The 12,861-nt window shown below is 36.6% G+C and overlaps 2 long non-coding RNA genes across 6 annotated transcripts; one reads left to right on the top strand and one right to left on the bottom strand.

Moving 5' to 3' along the window:
* Positions 1-2,285: 2,285 nt before the first annotated feature.
* Positions 2,286-11,784, bottom strand: LOC144962016 (uncharacterized). Of its 5 annotated transcripts, none has more exons than XR_013643343.1 (3): positions 11,770-11,784; positions 9,464-9,617; positions 2,286-2,333 (listed from the first exon to the last, which is right to left on the bottom strand). It is a non-coding gene; the product is annotated as an uncharacterized LOC144962016 (long non-coding RNA). The 5 variants fall into 5 exon arrangements; XR_013643342.1 differs by lacking the exon at positions 11,770-11,784 and adding an exon at positions 11,682-11,696; XR_013643341.1 differs by lacking the exon at positions 11,770-11,784 and adding an exon at positions 10,710-10,724 and having other exon boundaries at positions 9,464-9,944.
* Positions 5,560-6,639, top strand: LOC144962015 (uncharacterized). The gene is made up of 3 exons (XR_013643339.1): positions 5,560-5,654; positions 6,050-6,172; positions 6,504-6,639. It is a non-coding gene; the product is annotated as an uncharacterized LOC144962015 (long non-coding RNA).
* Positions 11,785-12,861: the final 1,077 nt, after the last annotated feature.

Below are 12,861 nucleotides of genomic sequence, written 5' to 3'. Positions count from 1 at the left end.
TTTGTGTTGAGAATATTGGCTATTAAGCTTAACTGCTGGTCAAAATTATTCGCGATGGTGGTGTACGAACGAATCGGCGGTCTCAAGAAGTGGGTGAGAGAGGGATCTAGTAATGACTTTGAGTTTGAAACGAATATTTTTGTGTTCGTGGATAGCTCACACGGTAGAGCCACGCTCTCACCTGCCAGGCGGAGTTGTCGTACCAATAAGGTCGCAGGTTCAAACCCCACCACCGCCGCGAAATAAATTTTATTCTCTATTGTCTTCTGGCACTTTTCTATTCACTTCATATCTTGTTGTTACCAACATAAGTGCCTGCTCCACTCACTTTTCTGAATTAAAAATTCACCCCATACACCGGAGCATACTCAATGTCTCAATCGTTTCTATGTTATATGTTTGTGTTGAGAATATTGGCTATTAAGCTTAACTGCTGGTCAAAATTATTCGCGATGGTGGTGTACGAACGAATCGGCGGTCTCAAGAAGTGGGTGAGAGAGGGATCTAGTAATGACTTTGAGTTTGAAACGAATATTTTTGTGTTCGTGGATAGCTCACACGGTAGAGCCACGCTCTCACCTGCCAGGCGGAGTTGTCGTACCAATAAGGTCGCAGGTTCAAACCCCACCACCGCCGCGAAATAAATTTTATTCTCTATTGTCTTCTGGCACTTTTCTATTCACTTCATATCTTGTTGTTACCAACATAAGTGCCTGCTCCACTCACTTTTCTGAATTAAAAATTCACCCCATACACCGGAGCATACTCAATGTCTCAATCGTTTCTATGTTATATGTTTGTGTTGAGAATATTGGCTATTAAGCTTAACTGCTGGTCAAAATTATTCGCGATGGTGGTGTACGAACGAATCGGCGGTCTCAAGAAGTGGGTGAGAGAGGGATCTAGTAATGACTTTGAGTTTGAAACGAATATTTTTGTGTTCGTGGATAGCTCACACGGTAGAGCCACGCTCTCACCTGCCAGGCGGAGTTGTCGTACCAATAAGGTCGCAGGTTCAAACCCCACCACCGCCGCGAAATAAATTTTATTCTCTATTGTCTTCTGGCACTTTTCTATTCACTTCATATCTTGTTGTTACCAACATAAGTGCCTGCTCCACTCACTTTTCTGAATTAAAAATTCACCCCATACACCGGAGCATACTCAATGTCTCAATCGTTTCTATGTTATATGTTTGTGTTGAGAATATTGGCTATTAAGCTTAACTGCTGGTCAAAATTATTCGCGATGGTGGTGTACGAACGAATCGGCGGTCTCAAGAAGTGGGTGAGAGAGGGATCTAGTAATGACTTTGAGTTTGAAACGAATATTTTTGTGTTCGTGGATAGCTCACACGGTAGAGCCACGCTCTCACCTGCCAGGCGGAGTTGTCGTACCAATAAGGTCGCAGGTTCAAACCCCACCACCGCCGCGAAATAAATTTTATTCTCTATTGTCTTCTGGCACTTTTCTATTCACTTCATATCTTGTTGTTACCAACATAAGTGCCTGCTCCACTCACTTTTCTGAATTAAAAATTCACCCCATACACCGGAGCATACTCAATGTCTCAATCGTTTCTATGTTATATGTTTGTGTTGAGAATATTGGCTATTAAGCTTAACTGCTGGTCAAAATTATTCGCGATGGTGGTGTACGAACGAATCGGCGGTCTCAAGAAGTGGGTGAGAGAGGGATCTAGTAATGACTTTGAGTTTGAAACGAATATTTTTGTGTTCGTGGATAGCTCACACGGTAGAGCCACGCTCTCACCTGCCAGGCGGAGTTGTCGTACCAATAAGGTCGCAGGTTCAAACCCCACCACCGCCGCGAAATAAATTTTATTCTCTATTGTCTTCTGGCACTTTTCTATTCACTTCATATCTTGTTGTTACCAACATAAGTGCCTGCTCCACTCACTTTTCTGAATTAAAAATTGACAGGGTACCAAATGCCTTGCTATTGGCCATGTTTAGCTCTTATTATGTATAGTATTGTATTAAAAAGTAAAATATATGAAAGAACATATCAAAGTGCTGCTGGTTTACACATCTCTCTCTCTCTCTCTCTCTCTCTCTCTTTCTTTCTCTCTCTATCTATCTAACTCTCTCTCTCACACACACACACACACACACACGCACACATATATATAAAACAGAGAGCAACTTGGAATGGGAAAATAAATATAAGGGGGACTATGACATAGCAAAAGTTATCTCTTTGCCCTAGATGAGCGGTCAGAAGACCTCATCCAGAAAGTATTATTTGAGGTATTAGCTACTTACGACATTATCCGAGGCCGCATCACTGATAGCAACGGTCATAGCGACGAACTGTTTCGTGGAGGAACAAGAAAAAAGTTTATATATATATATGTGTGTGTGTGTGTGTGTGTGTGTGTGTGTGTGTGCATGTGTGTGTGGGTGTGTGGGTGTTTGTGAGTGTGTGTGTGTCGCGTGTTCAATTACTTTGAGGCAACCAAATATGCTAACAGTGGAGATTTATTTCATGGATAGTGGTGGTTGGGACGGTGGTATCTGGAATATTTTCTCCAACGACACCCTTGTCTAATTAACATTCTCTTAGAGCCCACGGAGCTGGAATGTATCCCAGTTTTTGTAGGGTTAAACAAGATTATATCAATTGTTTGTCACCCTTTGGAACAGGATGTGTCAGTCGCAAAGCACTTTATATCAGATATATAAGACCCGGTGTAATTCGTGGTTCAAGGTGGAGATTAAAGTTTTTTTTAAAAATAGTTATAATGCTCCGACCACGTGGACGTTTTACATAGGCGTTACCTTCACCCGTAGAATCGCCATTTAATTTAGTTTAATATAATAGAGGTTTGTAAATCTTAGGGTTTTCCAGTTACATAATAAATTTTAATAAACTGCGTTAAGTAATGGGTCTTATAGTTGTCTAAAAATATAACCTTCACAATAAAATTATAAGCAATGAATAAGAAAATAAAAGTTCTAGTCCACTACTCATAAATATGGCTGACCAAAAGCAATAAACAGACGCCGTGCTGTTTTCTATGGAGGGAATATTCAAAGCCATTGCCTGGCCTGTTATTTACCGACGTTCTGTGTTGTGTGTAGCTGATGTGGAGGGTCGCCTTTCAACCATAAACGAATCTCTATCTACAGGAATTGAATCACATTCTTTTTAAGCATGCAATTATGACTGCTTTGCTAAAAGAAAAGGAAATATTTCCCCCGAAGAATTGAACAAATTTCGTCTCGTTTCCAATTTACTCTTTCTCTCAAAAATCCCTGAAAAAGAGGTTGCGAGGCAACTTAAAAGACATTTACTTACATTTGATCTTTAAGAACCTCATCAATCTGCCTACAGACAGTACCACAATACCGAAACTACCCTTGTCAAGATTAATAATGATCTTCTTTGTGCTGGCCAAATTTCCATCTTAGCGCTGTTGATCTAAGCGCAGCCTTTGGCACCATAGATCACTCTATATTAATTACACGTTTGTCAAAGACATTTGGAGGACAGGTATCGCCTTAGTTATAGACTAGAAACAACTGGCCTAGACAGCCAATGGTCCTCCGTCCTTAGGGAAATTCCCCCCATAAATAAACAAAATAACAACCTGTGAGATCATATTCATTTTTATAAAACCATTTTTCAGTACATTTTGAAAGGTAACAGTTATGATTCAATTCCTGCCCACCTTTCCCCCCCCCCTTTCCCATATAATTATTTGCTCTGTTTCTGAACATTTTTGTTCATTTAATCGAGGTGGTTGGGGGGGGGGGGCGTCTGATGATATATTCTATGTTCGAAAGAGAATTTCTGTTATGTTCCCCTTGATATTATTTTTTTGCTGTGAATGTCATGAGAAAGAGTAGGTTTTTTGGCTTTGATTGTTCTATTTTTGAGCGACATTCTTATGGACTTAACCGACATATAGTAATCTATACCATAATTATATCAATTTTTTTCCCTATACTATAACAGTTCTCTCTCTCTCTCTCTCTCTCTCTCTCTCTCTCTCTCTCTCTCTCTCTCTCTCTCTCTCTTCGTTGTTTGGCTTTGTTTATTTTCTGTCCTGTTCCTGAACGTTATTGTTATATGAATTAATTACATCATTAATTCGCTTTTTTCTGTGTTTCTAAGCATATCTTTAAAAATCATTTGACGATAGGGAAATGGGGTATTACTATATGCAGCATTTCATAGAATAAAATAATAGAAAATATTTTACAATTGCAATATTCTAAGGGAAGGGATAAAATGGCGCCTACGGGAATCGATCACAAATCGTCGACTAAGTCAATCCTTTAGTCATCTAACCAATTTGGCCAATCAAACCTTTTGAATGATGACATATCGATGGCCTGTTGATCAAACCTCTGAAGTAGTGTTTTTGCCAATCCGCTGATCGAACCTCTGATGGCAACTTCAGAGAGAAGCCCGCCCGCCCTCTTACTCTTTTGTTTCATGATGATCAAATCTCTGATGTTAGTTAAGAGCTTTAATCATCTGGTTTTTATTTCAAGGTAGACGGAGAAGTATTGCGCTATCCTCTGTAAGGTGATCGAAATACGTCTTGTAAATAATGTATAACGGGTTTTCGTGGGTTAATAAAAGTGTGACCCATCGTCTCCAAGTGGATTATGTCGGGATGAAGGTAGATGTTGATTTTATAGCCACACATATCAAACTTGGGGTTCGCTTCTTTTCATTATAGTGGGGAACAAATACTATTTCTTGAATTGCAAAAGATTTTTAAGTTCTTTTGTCTCATTCTTTTATTTCTAAAATTTAATTTCGAGATCACGTTTATCCCGACATAATACCGTTTTGAGACGGTGGGTTTAAAATTCGTGTTTACAATTGTAACTTGCATAGTTTGTTTTACAATTTATGGTGTTGTATTGACATCTAAAGGCCTAGCATGTTAAAACATTATAATCATTTGAGCAGCAATAAATACCACAGCTACTGAATAATCTTTCTAAAGACACTTTGCGAACGGGAATCAAACCCCATTTTTTCCCGGAGGCCTCATTTGTAATCGCAAAGACAATGTACGGAAAAAGAGATTGAATTTTAAAATACCCCGACCACCCGTTCTCCCCCATCACGATTTTAAAAAAAATAAAACTTCCCCCGCCGCCGAGAATATGGAACGATTCTGTCCTTGAAATTTATTAGACAACAGGTAGGTGGTGTTTGACATGATCATGACAGTCAGCCAATGGCATGATTATATCACGTCGTCATTATGACACGTCGATGTTATCCTGATATGGTGCCACCTTTAAACCCCTACTCCTTCCTACCACACAAAACATGGTACGATTTGTATTCGCGCTACCCGCATCAAATCATTTGTTTTACTACTTTATTATTGATGCAGTGAAGGTATATTAATGACACTACATTTACAAGCGTTCACATAGGCATAGCTATAGCTCTGATTCAAATTCCAAGAATCCAAGAAAAAAGGATAGAATCAAACACGTTTCCTCTTCAAAGAGGAAGAATGATGGCGGACATGCAAAACAAAAAGCTTCGCCAGATAGCCTTTCACCTGCATTAAAGAGATTAATGATTGGAACCTCCAACTCAGCCATGCTAGAGACCGATCTTGATTTATATTCAATACCGGCTACACCATATTACAGGTGAGGCGGACAATACTATTAGAGGTATAAAACATTTTTCAATCAATCCTTATTTTAAAAAAACAAAAAAACTAGTTAAATGGTTTCTGTGCAGTGAGAACATCGTTGGCAAATATATGTACGTATCTAAAATGTATAATCTCAATTGCTAATCAAGAACGATTTATAGTAACATTGTTATACGAATAAATGATTCAGTTCTGAATTAAAAAGTCAAATATAACACAGTTCGTTAGTGAAACAGTTCCGAATATTCATTTATCAAATGCCCTACCTAATTTAAAGTTCTGATTATCTAATTCATGCCCTTGGTAAATTATGACTATGATAAGAATCGGTTCGATAACATACTGATTTTATTGGATAGAATGCTTGTTTTCTTGTTCCTCAACCAGACTTCGAAATACAAGCTCAAACTGACCAGAATGATCGACCTCAACAAACTTTCCTCAACACAATAAATGAACAACTATCGGACAGCATTGAGCCAAACACTTCACATAAAACTGTTGATCAAGGTATTGACAATTTGTTTCCATAAATTATAGAAGACTTATAGTCTTTCAGTTTTATCCTTTTTTTTGTTTTTTTGTTTCTTTTGTTTTGTTTTATGCTTGTAAGACAAATTGATCTAGCTATTTCAAGTATTTTAATCTAAACTGCGCACGTCTTTTTCCTTCCTGGTAACTGGTTTTAGTAATGTGATTATAAGTCTTTGCGTAATGCATAAAAAAGTACATAAAGAATACAAGTAGAATTGCATACGGGTGCTAGATGATAAATATGTACTAAACTGATTATAATCATCATTCAAAAGGCTTCATATTGTCAATGTTACTTATTTCTCAGATCAAACAATCCAAGACGACTCAGAAATGATTGAACACAGAGAGCGATGCCTTTCCTTCAAATAGGCCTAACAATGAAGAAGTTGTGGAGACACTACGGACATTTCAAACAATAATCACTTGGATACGACAGATAACCAAATAGTAAAACTGATGACAAACAAAAAAGACAAGCCGGAAAATCTTATGTTGGAAGAAAATAGGATTCATCAAAGAAATGCATATATATTGAAAAGGAAGCGAATGTATTGGAAGAAAGATGTTATTGCAAGGGAATAGAAACGAAGTGTATCGAAGTAACAGAGGAAGACAGACAGCATATTTTTCATTTCTTTTGAATTAAATTACAGACTTGGGAAGAAAAGCGCATCTTTATCAAGACATATCCGCTGGTCGGAAAATTCTGTTAAGAGAAGATCGGGTTAAAAATATTTTTTCAAACTAAATGGAGTAAGGAATCAGTATGTAACAAAATATTTTTGAACACACTCTCACTAACTGACAGGACTGGTCGGAGCTGGTGCCTGAAAGATGCAACGCAAAAGCCACGAAAAGAAGCGATCCCAACACTGTGATACAGAAAACACATTGTGTTGATCTGTTTTCCTCCCACTATTATCGGAAATCGAAAACAAATTGTACGTGGAACGCGTATTCAGGTCTTATATAGACATTTACAAAGCGTATAAGATAAATGCTCCGAGTATGGCGTCACATCTATTTGTTGACCTTTTTACGCAGCTTTTTGAAAAAAAAAATAACATGGCTTTATTTAAGCCAAGAAAAGATAAATACGATGAATGCGTCAAACACGAAAGTGGAAACTTGATGAAATGGCATGGAATTCTCATCGCTGAAAATGGGAGACAGCTTGGAGTAAAAAAGAAAAGGATAAAGCTCAAGGAGCAACAGATACGTTATTGATCTCAATGGACCTACATGCTGTTTTATTATCTCCATAGATTCAAGCCTCTGCACTTTACTGACTAAGTTGACAGTTCACAATTTCACGATATTTGATATGGGAAGTTCTGAAGTGGATTGCTGTGTTTGGCATGAAGTAGCGGGAGGTCTGACCGCTAACGAGTTTTGTAGTTGTCTCTACAACTACATATGCGCAAAATTAATTGCTGGTATTTACAACAATTTAATAATCTACAGCGATGGATGCATCTATCAAAATAGGAACAAGACGATGTAAAAATGTTGAGCTTTTTTGCAAGGAAGTATGGCGTTACAGTCGAACAAAATTATTTAGAGAACGGACATACTCAGATGGAGTGTGACTCCATCATTGCAGCGATTGAAAGACAGTTGACGAAAAATGGCAGACCTTGTGACATTTTCACACCATCTGACTAAATTACAATTATACAAATCTCTCGCAAGAATGAAGACACGACTCCATACAAGGTATATTACTTCACACACACACACACACACAACAATATTATATATATATATATATATATTATATATTATATATATATATTATATATATATATATATGACTTCTTCCAGTCATTTGTTGAAGTAACACCCTTAACGTCAATCAGTCCAGGAAAGATGGTAGAAGAACCAACTGTTACTGACCTAAGAGCCCTTCGTTGTGAACCATATGGAAATATCCTGTTTAAACTGAACCACCCTGAAATCTGGAATCTGCTTCCCGATCAAGGAGTGATGGAAGAGCAACTTATCATGACCAGCCAAAGCAGCTTTACGCCAGTGAGAAGAAGATCACTACAACTATCTACAACATGATAAAACCAACTTTGCCAAAAGATGTACATGGATTTTACGACAATTTGCTACACTGGTTGGATTCTTACAAATATGATTGTACTTGATTTGTAACTTACCTGGTAATAATAATGAAATATATCTATTGTGTTCATAGTTAATTTTGCATTCATTGGATAACGCAGATTGAATTGAACCAGTAAATTTAAAAATTAATAAAAAGTAATGAATAAAGCATAAATTGAAATGAAAGATTAAAAAAATATTAATCAATAAGTAAGTGAAAAGAAAAGAAATTGATTCCAAGCAAAAAACATTTTGTTCTTATGGTAACAAAAGACCGATGATACACATTTTTCAATTTTGCTGAAACTTTGTCTGAGGTCAAAACTTATGATTGCAATAATGTTCATTACATTTACACAGTTGTTCTTTCAAATCTAAATGTTTGTTAAAATATTTTAAATAATAATTAAATAATAATAATAATAATAATAATAATAATAATAATAATATAATAATAATAATAATAATAATAATAATAATAATAATTAATATAATAAATAATATATAATAATAATAATAATATTATAATATATATAATAATAAAAAATAATGACACTGACAACTCGTACAATTCATTACAAAGTATTAAGAAAAGTATTTAGATCAGAGGATAGCCAATAAGTAGCAGCTCTCCTTTATCTCAAAACCCGTTGATCAAACCTCGGAAGTGAATCGGATGATAGATCGTCGTGAATACGCCGGGCGCGAAACTCTTATGTCGACATCAGAGCGTTGATCAACGGATTCGCGAAAACGCTACTTCAGAGGTTTGATCATCGGGCCGTCGATATGTAATACATACACAGCAGGCCACCGCTCGACTGAATAGTTGTCTAAGTAATTATTTTTAAAATCTTACATTTATATTTTAACATCATTTTTTTACATCTGTCTATGTAAATTATAAAATTATTCCGTGTATCGAAAATGTATGAAAGTAAATCAGAGCGAACTTTTTTTTGTTTTAAAATAATTACAAACGATTATTTACAGACAGATTGTGTAAAATTCGGCTCACCGAAACACATTCTCATTCAAAGACTAACAAGCAAATTAATTATGAATGTATCCATAAACCTTCACAACATTATTATTATTATTAAACATTAACCAAAAATTGAGAAACATCAAATAAAATAAAGAAACTCTTACCAGAATTAGAACGTTGAAAATGTTCATTTTGATGAATAGAAATAGCACGATTGAATTCACAGCTGCAATGGTCGTCCGTTGAACACAAATGAATTCAAACCTGAGATGGGGGTTATTATAGATGTAAATGTAACACATTCAATCCCACGTGTTTCTACAAACAAGGCCAAAGTATAAAAAAAAAACTAAAATACAGTCGTACCTCCATAACCCGGATTCATATAATCCTCTTCCTAATATTGAAAGTTGCTGTTGGCTGGGCACCCCTTGTAAAGTACTTTGAACACGTTTAGAGAATATTGTGCTATAAAATGCTCATGTTGTATTCTTTTGGTATTCGTAGTCCTAGTAGTAGTAATAGTTGTAGTTGTGGTTGTTTCACATTATCTGTCAATTCCAGGTGCCAATTAACATCTGAGTTGAGTAGGCATATAAAGTTATGCAATGATTAAATACACTTTTCTTATGAATAATGATCCATCTAAACACAGACCTTATACGTACAATCACTGTGAATGATGATGATGATGATGATGATGATGATGATGATGATGATGATGATGAGGAGGAGGAGGAGGAGGAGGAGGAGGAGGAACAGGAGGTGGAGGAGGTTGAGGAGGATGATGATGATGCTTATCCATTTTGTGAATTATTTACCTGGTAAATAGTTATATAACAAACAAGTAGCAACAGGTGTTTTTCCTTTCAAACGTCCTCCTATCTGATGCAATATTACTCCTCTCTCTCTCTCTCTCTCTCTCTCTCTCTCTGTCTCTCTCTCTCTCTCTCTCTCTCTCTCTCTCTCTCTCTCTCTCTCTCTCTCTCTCTCTCTCTAAACCCCTTTTAAAAAATCTGAATTGACAATAGAAGGACACGTTAGCTCTTTTCGGCAAATCGTCATAGTAGACAAAACTATAAAAAACGTAATGAAAAAAGACCAATAAATCGTAGACAGACTCAATTCAAACAAGGAAAGCTTCTCTGAGTTTTTTTTTCACTGTAACAATTGTTGTTCATCTTTATTTATCCCTTTATAAAAACCAAAAGGGGCGTTATAAACCAAATGCTTATGACTAGATAACACATTCTAGAACAGTGTCACAATTTTAAAACAGTGGTTTAAGTTTGACGTCATTCAACTCTCGTTATTGTTTTCAATTAACCATTTTTATGAGTAGTCATCACTAAATTGGTTTAATGAGAATATATACATTTTAAGGTTACACGCAGTTCTGTGTGTCGGTACCTTATACCCGGCTGTCGACATGTTTTGAGTGTTTTGGATAAACGAATAACATCAATATATTCTAACGTCATCAAGTGTGTTGTCCTTTGATAATTTCAATATCACTGGCTGATGGCCTTTTGTAACATATGCCCATTATACACAGGGAAGCGCAAACAAGATAATGTTTGTCTCAATGTTTCTCGCTTCACCAACACAAATTTGCATAATTTATAAACCGCTGTGCATCATACATTGGCATATCGTCTTTCTTTTAACAAATATTTTTCCCATAGTTTTATAAAACTTCAACAATGGAATAATTAAAATTGTCCAAATCATCAAATACGTGAGTTTTCACAAATCTTTCACTTAATCCAAATTTGGCAATTAGGGACTCATCTAAACTCATGTTAATTCGATGTTTAAAAAATCGGGCAAAAATGAAATGAAAGCCTTTTGTCAGTGTCGGGCAGATTGGCCTGAAATGAGAATATTCCGATTTGCATTCAAATATCGTGACAATTGAAATTTTAAGCTTGATTCAACTAAACTAAATGAGCTTTTCTGGTATTGTTTTTGTTTTGGCTAGCTCAATGCACACTAATTGTGCTTAAAGATCTTTATATTGGCCCAAGCCAACAACAACGTTTAACATGTAGAACAAGACCTGTGAGGCGCAATTAATTAATTTTTCTTTGACAGTGATACAATGCTGTAACAGGCCAGGTCTTACGTCTGAGTGAGGTGAGGGAAATGCTGTCCAAGTATTCACATTGTTGCCACTCAGAGAGAAAATTCGAAAGAAGAATCGTAAAAAAAGAATTCTTGCGTTATTATAAAGCAATATCCACTTAACGACGTGTTCAAGGCACTATACAAGAGCTCCCGAGCCAACAACAACACTTAAAATGGAGCAAAAGACTGTTAGGTGATATTACATTCTTCCCCGACAGAGACAACGCTGGTAACGGCCAGATACTCATTTGATACCTGTTTATGGTGGGACAATCTGTGTAAAAGGGCTTTTTTCAAGGACTAGATCGTAACATTGCACACAAATATCATAGCAAATGATTACTGATTTGACGAGACATTGGGTGAAAGTGACAACCAAGATCCGAAGAGCAGGATGTGTTCAGCAGATCTATTCGAAGCAAATGGTCGAATACACAGAACACGTCATTTATCACAACCCTAAGAATAAAGCTCGGTGGCAGGTGACGGGCAACTGGTGCTATTCTTTCAGATGACGAGCCATAAATGCGGGGGGGAGGGGGGTGTAATCGTTTATTACTATGACGCAAATGTCATATCATAGATCAATTAAACAGAAAGCATAATGTACTGGATAGCCTGCGGCACAATGGCAAACCCGGATGGGTTTTTTTTTATCATTGTATCAAGAAAGTGTTTACTTTCAGTCTCGATCGCTTAATGGGGTGGGGGGGGGATGAAAATATTAGTAGTTGAAATAGTAGTAGTAGTAGTAGTAGTAGTAGTAGTAGTAGTAGTAGTAGTAGTAGTAGTAGTAGTAGTAGTAGTAGTAGTAGTAGTAGTAGTAGTTAGTAGTAGTAGTATAGTAGTAGTAGATAGTAGTAGGTGGTGGTGTAGGTAGTAGTAGTAGTAGTAGTATAGTAGTAGTAGGTAGTAGTAGTAGTAGTAGTAGTAGTAGTAGTAGCAGCAGCAGTAGGAGTAGCAGTAGCAGCAGCAGCTGTTGTTGTTGTTGTTGTTGTTGTTGTAGTAGTAGTAGTAGTAGTAGTAGTAGTAGTAGTAGTAGTAGTAGTAGTAGTAGTAGTAGCAGTAGCAGTAGCAGCAGTAGCAGCAGCAGCTGTTGTTGTTGTTGTTGTTGTTGTAGTGGTAGTACTAGTAGTAGTAGTAGTAGTAGTATAGTAGTAGTAGTAGTATAGTATAGTGTAGTAGTAGTAGCAGTAGCAGCAGCAGCTGTTGTTGTTGTTGTTGTTGTTGTTGTTGTAGTAGTAGTAGTAGTAGTAGTAGTAGTAGTAGTAGTAGTAGTAGCAGTAGTAGTAGCAGCAGTAGCAGCAGCAGCTGTTGTTGTTGTTGTTGTTGTTGTTGTAGTGGTAGTAGTAGTAGTAGTAGTAGTAGTAGTAGTAGTAGCAGTAGCAGCAGCAGCTGTTGTTGTTGTTGTTGTTGTTGTTGTAGTAGTAGTAGT

Source organism: Berghia stephanieae, unplaced genomic scaffold, assembly GCF_034508935.2.
Source record: "Berghia stephanieae isolate SIO BIC M18660-M18661 unplaced genomic scaffold, UCSD_Bste_1.3 scaffold538, whole genome shotgun sequence".
NCBI lineage: Eukaryota > Metazoa > Mollusca > Gastropoda > Nudibranchia > Aeolidiidae > Berghia > Berghia stephanieae.
The sequence above is the reverse complement of the archived record's forward strand: the minus strand, read 5'-3'. Positions and strand labels throughout refer to the sequence as shown.